Below are 10,542 nucleotides of genomic sequence, written 5' to 3'. Positions count from 1 at the left end.
GATAAAAGAAATAAATGTAGTAATTAACTTTTTATTTATTTATTTCATATTTGCAGACTAAAAAAATTACGAGTCACAAGAAGGCGTCAATTAACTACTACAGCGCGGAAAAAAACGTAAAATTTATTCTGGCCCATGTTATAAAAAGGGTTGCCCACCCTAGACTAGATTTATAACAACCCAACCGATAGGAGTTTACTGGCACGGTTTTATGATAGTTCTGTATAGTTGACAGGAGTTTAAAAAAACTCCATTAAAATATTTGATATATTTATTCTGCGTTTATTCCGCTCTCCCATCTTATATTACTTACGGATTTCGATGTTAAACCGGTGATATTACGATTTAGTATGTCCCATCTGTAAGGGGATGCAGAAAAAACGTGTACAATTCTAGTACAATGTTAAAAATTAGCTGTTACTTTGGCAGCATCATTTACAACCAAATTTAATGAATGAGACGTACAGTACATACAATGGTACAAAAAAAAAAGCTCTAGAATTTATTATCCTTAAATTTACGATTTATATATCCGTTGTCATAAAAATTTGTCTTTCCACTGTTTTCCCAAGACTACAGATATTCAGGTACAAAGTAACTGGTTTCGACTTATTTCTACTTAAGAAGTAACTAAATAATTAAGAGATTAAAGAATGGGGACAAATAAAATCCTGTTGAAAGAGCCAGAATTTTACTTCAACAAAAGCTTAACAGAACCAATCACTCGCTCAGTACAGTGGGAAACTGATTTCCGTGTACACCTGGTATTAAAACGAATTAGTTAGAAAACGAATGACTATTAAGTTTAACATAGTTAGATTTTTACAGCTACGGTGAGAAACGTTTAAAATTTACAACAGCCCTGTGGCGTCCTTTGAGATATACTAGTGATGCGACAAAAGAGGCATTTGACATTGACCGGTATCGGCACCCTCGGGATTTGGCACGCACACACTCACTACACACCTACCTGGACCGTCACTAGTTCCATCCATTAGCTACTCGTATCAAGATATTTGACTAAGTGGATTGTTTTAAGATTTAAAAAGTAAAGAATATTTTATGTTATTTTTATGTACGTTTCTTTACAAAGCTATATTTTAATTATAATTTTCTTTAAAAGTATATTAATACAATCGAACAATACATTGTACCAGGTATGTATATCCATCGCACATTTTATTTCACCGAGTAAGTTTTTATAATTTATTTTTAATTTTAGCCCTTATATCGTGGCTAACGATTCGGAATGTAATTGTGATATTAAAAATACATTTAGAGAAGTCTACAGTTTTTACTGGCTTATCGAACAAATGAATACGAATGGACCCTAGACCAGTGATTCTTAACAGGGGGCCACGGCCCCTGGGGGTCCATAAGAAGTTTGCCGGGGGCCGCCAAATTATGCAAAATTTCCTTCAGAATATAATAAAAAGAAAATTGATGTATAATCCGAATATCGTATTGAAAAGTGAAATAAGAAAGATAAAGTTTTCCTATTTAGTTTTTATTTATTTATTTTGTATTTCTTCCTACATACAACTTTGTTAGTACAGAAGAAATAAATGCAAATATGCTACTTACACCGCAGTATTTACTTCTTTTATTCCAAAGCAATTTTAAGAAACTATTAATGCTTGGAATTTTAAAAATAATTAGGAAAAATAGTAGGCTTTGAAAATTTAAATATTTTTGCAAAAGTTATGCAAAATCCTTACGACAAGTGGGCGTTTTAGTTTTAGTTTAGTTTTAGCATCGACATTGGATCGATTTATCGACATGTTTCTTATTTTATTTTCTGCTAAAAATTAATGAGTTTTCATGTTTAATTGTGAAGTTTGAATGTTATTTAAATAGATAATGAAATAATAAAGTTATGATTTACATTTATTATATAAAAATAAAGCAATAATAAAAAAATCAATTTATTATAGATAAATTATCAAATATAAATTATTATTAAAAAATGGGGGTCACAAAAAAATTATGAAATATTTGGTGGGCCGCGAGTATAAAAAGGTTAAGAACCACTGCCCTAGACCATCACTGACGTGCAATTAACTGATTGCCCCTGGAAGTCGGCTTCTTACAGAAACACAGCTTCCCTGTCATCAAATGTCACGGCACGCCACTGAAATATCATTATTCGAAGTCTAAGACATTGGCACGCATTAACATCTTTAAAGCTCAGTATGCTTACAATATGGCACGCGGACTCAAAAAGGTTCACCATCCCTGATCTAAAATATCCTTTCTACAGTGGGTTAGTCAGACGTGGCGCTATCACAAAGTAGTGGAGAAGAAACGTGGAAAATTTTTTAAAAATTTTTCCACGCATTTGTCTCGTTTCAGTTTTGGAAACAAATTTTGGGTGTACTATAGATTACAACCTATGAAATTTCAGGACTTTGATTATATATTTGAACTCAGGGGACCGAGTCGAGTTCAACGGTACTCTATTTTTGGACCGCAGACGAAAAATAAAAAAGTTATCATACTTTTTTAATGCTCTCATGAAGACGGCACCATAGTTGCTAGTACTGTCATCTTGCGGTAAAGTCTGCAAACCATGACGTCGGACTACGGTCATCTCCAGTAGGGTTAAATCAACGCCACCTATAACACAAGGCCTGTCGACAGAGATGGATGACTCATCCTAAGTAGGCCATTCTCTTTTTTCTCCAATCTTGTGCACGCAGAATTGGGTAGTTTAATTATCGCAATTTTCCGCTATAAGTTAAAGATTTATGTTGTATAAATACAAATTACATCGTAAACTTACCTGTTGTCACTGTATTAGGAAGAAATACTTTGATAATCATGCTTTGCTGACGTAAAGATGTCGAATAAAATAAATGATTCATTGTCAAATAATATTTTTATATTTCCCAATTTTGTTACAAAATTGTTACAAAATATTATAGCATACATTGTACAAAATAAAATTCACTTGCAGATAGGACTTTTTATTGTCAAAATCAAGTAAATTATAAAATATTTAATATACAAAAATATTACAGAAATAGTGTACATATACAAAGTTAATTGCAATAAATGATATTATTGTCTACTCTTTCTGATGTATTGAACTACAAAGGAAAACTGGATCCTATTATGTAATGATCCATAGAACTTCCAAGATATGTTGATACTAATAATTATAGCTGTTGTAATTCCAAAATACGGATGCACAACAGATGTTGATATACTACCTTATTTATTATATCAATATACTTTAAATCATATTTATAAGTATATTGATAATAATTTTGGGTAAATAAAAATTAGTTTCATAATAGCAAAGATGTTATATGTGTCTCAAGTGTTTGGCTTCAAATCAAAGCTGGCTTTTAATGTTTTCTTAAGCTGAAAAGCTTAAGATTTGACATTAGCATAAATTATCACTTTTTGTATAGTAATCAATAGATTCCATAAGATTGTCTTTCTTAAAATATTTCTTGGTTTCTTTAAAAACAAGACTAATACAGTAGAACTCCAATTATCTGGATTAAATTAGTGTATCTTTCCCACTTTCATCCTTTTACATTGTGGCATAGTTTTCTTCCTGATATCATCATTTTTTCTCTTTGTATAATTATTTAAGAAAATATTACTAGCAATATGCAAAATATTCTTTTGCATATTGCTAGTACTATGTGAATGACAGTTATGACCCAAAAATATATTTTCAGGCTTGTTTATTAAATTCAGTGCTACAATAACACCCCTTTGGTTTCTTTGCTGCAGAAAAGTTCCTTCATTTTCTTTTGAAAGCAACTTATTTACAATTACATAAACATAAGACATACAAGTCACAACATCTATGTGAGGATAACATAGACCTCCCCTATCAGTTGCCCTAATCAATCTTTCGGCAGCTTTGTTTTCTTTGCTGTCATCGTCAATTTGTGAACATAAAAACACTTGACAATAATCACATTTAAATTTTTTAATCATTGCATAGCTAGTATACCCAGCTATATAAGTTAATAATGGCCACACTGAATCTTGAATAATATCTATGTCATCATCATCAACATGACAGTTGCTTATTAAACTTTGTGGCAAAGCACAGTCATAATCTTCTGCCGCATGCTTTATAAAATGTCTCATTTCAGGAACAGCACTTAATGGAAGAGAAACCTCACCAAAAGTATGTGATTTCAAAATTAGGGGCACTGTTGTTTGAATACGCAGCTTTGTTTCACATTCATACAGTTGGCGGATAGAAATATGGTAATGAGATCCAGCAAGTTGACGATACCTACCAAATCTATCCTCTAAATTATCTGTCTGTAACTTGCCACAAAGGAAGTAGCTGTTCCCTTTATCATAAATCCAGAATTGTGCTATCTGAAGCAATGCATGAGTAGTGTGTTTAAGAGCAAAATGTGTTTCTCTTGTTAACATTGCTGCATCATGTAACTTTTCCCACCTCTGTAACCAGTTTAAAAATTTTTGTAGAAAACTTATAATATGATCAGAATTTTTGGTTATAGGTTCTTGAAATGGATTTCGAAGCCTTAGACCTTTTAAAGGGGTTTTCACATTTACAATATCCCACCACCTGCAAATTACCTCAATGTAATTTGCAGTAGTTTCCCAGTTATCAAAATGTTTCACACAGCCCAATTCCCTCATAGCTATGTAGGTGCTTGGAGTAAAAATGTGCAAGACCAACTTTACATTCTGGCGTTCAATATCAGAAGGATACAAAGATTTCAATGACAAATTAACTCCATATTTTAGCAGATTTAGCTTTTCATTTGAATGCAGCTGTTTTAAAGCTGAAAAGGAAGCAATCTGTGGAACTGTAGATGTATCATTAAAATCAGGATAAATCATATCTTGATTGACTTTGTTCAACCAATTATTTCGTATGCATTTAAGGATGTGAACTGGATCAATAACAAAAAATAGTTTTCTGTTGGAATCACTTGGATGGCAGTATTCAGTTTTCACTGATGATGGTTTGCTAAAAAAGGACATTGCTTTACTGTTGATTGAATTATTGTCAGAGACAACAGCCACTACAGTAAAACCTATCTCTTCTAACTTAACAATAATTTTCTTAAGAAATGTATGAAGTATATCACCTCTAATAGTTTTAACAGGTAAAATATGCACAACTTCCTTGTAAGATGATGACAAGCTAGAAATCATAAAAACATAAGCACTTGTAGCCAACTCTTCTGTGCCAAATGCATTTCCTACCACAGAGCCTCCTTTGTAGTCAGAATTTGCTCTTAAATGAATTTCATCTATTTGAAAAATGACAGTTTTTTCTTCTTCTTTCAGGAGATGACTTTTGAATGAGACATATCTCAGCATGCTAGAGGTATCTTGTTCTAATTGTGGGCTACTTTGAAACTGTGCACATACTCGACGTATAGTACTTGGACTTGGTATCTTTATAATGTTAGCTGATCTGAGAAACTTATATGCATGAGGAGAAATAGAATATAATAAGCTGAAAAACACCATGATACTGCAGGAATATCGTGATCTTGTTTTGCATACTGGAAGAAGTAAGACCTGCTCTTTCAGGAATGCAACAATTCCAGTATCATCTTCATGCACTATGCCTTCCAACTTATTGAGATAACTTAAAATACATTGTATGCATTCATCCATAGTAAACTGGGAAGCATCATTTGTGAACTTGGTATGACATTCTTGTACAATTTCATCTATCTCATTAACATTACTTACAACCAGTGGCAAAGAGACTTTGATATTAGACAGATGCTTCACTTCTTGGTTTTTATAAAACACTGTTACCATAAGTTCTTGATTTATTTGTACACTGCAAAGTACTTTCACATTTTGTGTGTCACTGAGAAGCACAATGCTGATGCAATTTTCTCTTGAAATCATGATCCATTCTTTTGGAAATCTCTCAGCATTACTATAAAGTTTATCCTTCATTTCCTGAAAATTTGCAAAAGTTGTAGTATTGACATAATGATTAAAGGATGTGACACTTTCTTGTATTGTAGCTTTTAAAGCTTCATTTTCAAGACGCTCCCTTCTTTTACTTGGTGCCTCCCTTGCCACTGCAGTCTTTTTATCTGACAAATACTTTGGACAATTTGGTAGTTTTGAAAGTACTGCACCTACAAAGAAATACCAATATTGTTTTACTAACATGTGGAGCTTTAATTCATATTCAACAATGTGCAACAAAAACTTAAGAGAAATTAAATATCAACATTTTTATGACATACGTGTAGTGTAATAGTACAGTACACGTATTAATACCACATACTTGATCAGGGCTCTTTTACAATTATAAGAGGGAATACCAGTGGCGTGCCGTCATTGGAAGCGGTGGAAGCGCCGCTTCCACTTTCCAATGACCTTCCCTTGTAGTTTCTAAAATATAAATTTTCATATTTTAACGTACTTTGAATTATTAAAATTAATATTTTATTATAACTGCATTATGTAACTTATTACAAATTTCTATACTACAAGTGAAAAAAACGATAAGATTGCTATTGTATATTCGAATATCAGTGGCGGAATGGAAGCGCTTACTAGACAGCTTCCACGGCAAGAATACCTGAATGGTGTAAAGCAGCCAGAGGGCATTGGCGCATGCGCTTTACAGAGCACCAACCTCAGCTGGTTTAGCTGGTGGAAGCTACACACGTGTAACGCTTCCAACGATTCTATCCCTTAGCCACTGGGTAGGGAATATCTGACTAAGTGAATTGTTTAAGATTTAAAAAGTAAAGATTATTCAATGTTATTTTTACGTACGTTTTTTTGCAAAATTATATTTAATTACAGTATAATTAAAAGAAAATTATAATTATATTGACAGATTTTCAGACATAAAATCTTTAGAATTTTTATCACTTTTAGATGTTAATAATTTTAATATTACAAAAACAATTCCAAGCGTGTTTTAATTCTTTAAATTAAGTAAACTTTACGGGAAATTTTTTGATTTATCTAAATTACGTAGCGAATCGCAATATTTATATTCGTGTCCGGACTATATCGACAAGTAACTCTTAGACATAAAACACATTATAATTAATGTCGATCCGAACAAAGACGTACTAAAAGAATTATATGATTTAACATCATTAATATTTACGGTACCATGTACCGGTGGGTCTGCTGAGCGCAGTTTTTCGACCACGAAGCAAATTCATACATTGGCCAGGAACACTCAGTCGCTAGCGTTGCTTTCGATAGAAAAAGAGCTTTTAAATACGTTGATGGAGTCGCGACCAGCGATTTTTATGATAAAGTAATTAACGACTTTGCGGAAAAAATCGCCGAATAGAATTAGTTTATAAAAAATTTTAAAAAAACAAGTTTTTCGATCATTGTTTGTATCGTATCAATTTGTATTATGTATGTATTATTTATATTTTACAACTAAAATACATAAATTGTTTATTTTTGTCATTTCCAGTATTTGTTTAAAACTTTTATGGAAATGTCATGTACCGGAAAGGTCTGACCCGTTACGAAAGAGGGGAGAAAACGGTTAATTTAGAGAAAAATTTATTAGTTTAAAAAGACATAGGTAAAAGACGTTTGTAGTCGGACACTCATTGTTTATATCAAACTGCCAGGCAGAAACTATAAACCGCGGAAGGAAGTCGTCCTACGATCAGTGGAAGATCGAATTCATCTTCTATTTTGGCTTTTCTCCGGCTCCAGGTAAGAGTCTCGTTACGCTTAGTAACCAGAGACCACCACTCGGGAAGCGTGATTGAGGGAGAGTGACCAATCAAATGGACGAAAGAAAGAACGAAGATTGATATAATCTTCGTCAATTCCACCACGCACGTACGAATGGACCCTAGATCATTACTGACGCGCAATTAACTGATTGCCCCTGGAAGTCGGCTTCTTACAAAAACACAGCTTCCCTATCATCAAACGTCACGGCACGCCACTGGGGAATACATGTATCATCATTTGACTACATAGTGTAAAGAAATAATGATAACTAACCACGTGGAATAAAAGGAGATAAAAACCAAGATTTGACAAAAAATCAAAATTTTAATAGATGTAAAAAAGAAATATTTAACATACTTTGGGAATAAATCATTAGAAATATGAAAGGAATATAATGAAGTTAGAAATAAGGTCAATATGCTGGAAAAATAAATTAAATTTTGGAAATTTAATAATAAGACATACTACAAAAAGAGTAAGAAAGGAACGTCAGTCATTGTATCTAATGTATTATTGAAAGTTTCATTCATATAGATAATTAATTTTATCAAGATACATTTCTCCAAAAGAAAATTATCGATATTTATCGTAAATATAAGTAAATTTTATTATAATTTAGATAAAAACTCATTTTTTCCCCACGCATGGCTTCTTTCCCCTCCCTCTTACTCCTATACTTGGAACATTCCATTTCATAATTTGATGTAATAATAACGTTTAAAATGATTCTAAATAAAATATTGACACTTAAAGTAGGTTAATATATATTGTCACGAGTCTCAGTTGTATTCATAAAAATATAATAATCTATACAATAATACTTTCTCACATGCTCCATGTGTTAAAGTTTGCAGCTGTAATTGAAGTAATATATAAAGAAACAAAATGTTTATATTATCAATAGTTATAAAAGATATCTTATTTTCACGTAGAAAAACAAAATAAGACAGAAGAAACAGACAATCACACGATATCTCTATCCAGGACATTCTATAATTGATTTTAAATTTCTAATGTCGACATACATAAATATTTTTGTGTGTGTGAATATTATATTTCGATACTTTTATGTTTCTTCACTAAGAACATCTTAAAACATTAACTTTTTACCAACATAAAACAGTCGAAGTAGGAACAGGCTGAAATTGACAACAAATTATAAGCTCTGTTCTGGGGATGTAAGCTTGTTTGTCCCCATCTTTGATATAATTTGTTTTTTTCTGTATTTTCACTCAATTTACGTAAAAATTATTCTATTGTCCTGTTTATAATTAATAGCTTGTCTTTGTTTCTGTTTACTAAATGGAATTTCACAGTAAAATATTCGGAAACTAAATTATAAAAGCCAAACAAATTAAATAGCTTAATTTTCACAATATCCACTTAAAATGGATAAAAGCATTATTGTATATTTATTATTTATTCGTGCATATCGACGTCTTTCGAAGAAATAATCATTTATTGTAGAGTTTTTATGAGCTGAAAATTATTCTGTTGTCTTTGATGAAATTTGTTACAATTTACTAATTTTTACAGAAACATTAAATTTTAAACGATGACATTAGTTAAAATGTATTAATTTGTACACAAACATTAAATTTAAGGCGTATTTCTTGGTGATCACGTGACCGAAAGCTATTTTTATCTTGGCGGGAATTTTCCCACAGTGATCTTTGTCATATCTAATTTGCATATTAATGATAGTACATTACTAATCTTTATTAAACAGATCTAGACATTTTATATTATTTAAATTTGGCTGGATTAGTAAAATAATTATATAAAAATTTTCACTATTTTGCAGGAAACTTCAATCCAGATGACGTAAGAGTCATCCATGGTTCGCGGGAGAATTTGCGGGATGATCTTTTTTATATCTAATTTGCATAATTATAATGGAAAATTATTAATCTTTATTAAACAGATCTAGTTATTGTGTATTAATTAAATTCATCGGATTTTATGAAAGAATTTTTAAAAAACTTTTCGTCATGTGATGAAATTATTCACAGGTGCATTAAAATATGAATCAGTTCGTGGAAAAATTTTGAACAGTGCAGTCTGGTGTATCTGTGTTTTTGGTTTTTTCGAAGTTCACTGCGATAATTTTTTATTACGTGGATCCATACATTTTGCGTTGTTTTTAACGGATAAAAGGTGGAAATTTTACGCTGAATATAGAACTTGTTTTTCAGAATATGCTACTTTACAAAAAGAAAAGTTGATGATAATTTATTTTTCGACAATTTGGGAGAACTGACTTTTGGATATAACATATGGATATAAATGAAAGTATGTATTATTGAGCTAATAATTTATTTGTGTTTATGTGTATTGTTGTACTGCAACTTACTTTGTTTTACTACGTTAGAGAAAGTAGGTCACACATTGGATCGCTGACATTTATACAGAAAAATTTATACTTGAAGAATTTTGTTTTGATAATTATTGCCTAGGGTTTATGTCGAAAATATTTTTCATTTATATTTGTAATTACAGTTAATTCGAATAGTAATGGCGCTTAAATATTTATAGGATTAATTGAAGTTTTCGAATTTTGTTTGAGGAAACTGAGGAAGGCAAGAGTATCGACAGTTGTATAATGAACTGAATTTAAGTAAATTAGGTGACTTTGTATGTTTCGATGTAGTTTTTTATAATATTACGATATACGAACTTTCGATTTTGTAAATTGTATTATACTAAAAAATAAAGTTTTTCGTTATTCTCCTACTTAATGATGTATTTATAATGTTTCTGAATTAAATAATACTTATTAAATTAAAATCCAAGCTTTACAAAGTACTATGAATATTAGAGAAGACCGTTTTACTA

This window comes from Centruroides vittatus, unplaced genomic scaffold, assembly GCF_030686945.1.
Source record: "Centruroides vittatus isolate TY-2023 unplaced genomic scaffold, ASM3068694v2 contig_3262, whole genome shotgun sequence".
Lineage (NCBI taxonomy): Eukaryota > Metazoa > Arthropoda > Arachnida > Scorpiones > Buthidae > Centruroides > Centruroides vittatus.
Note: the sequence above shows the minus strand (reverse complement) of the source record.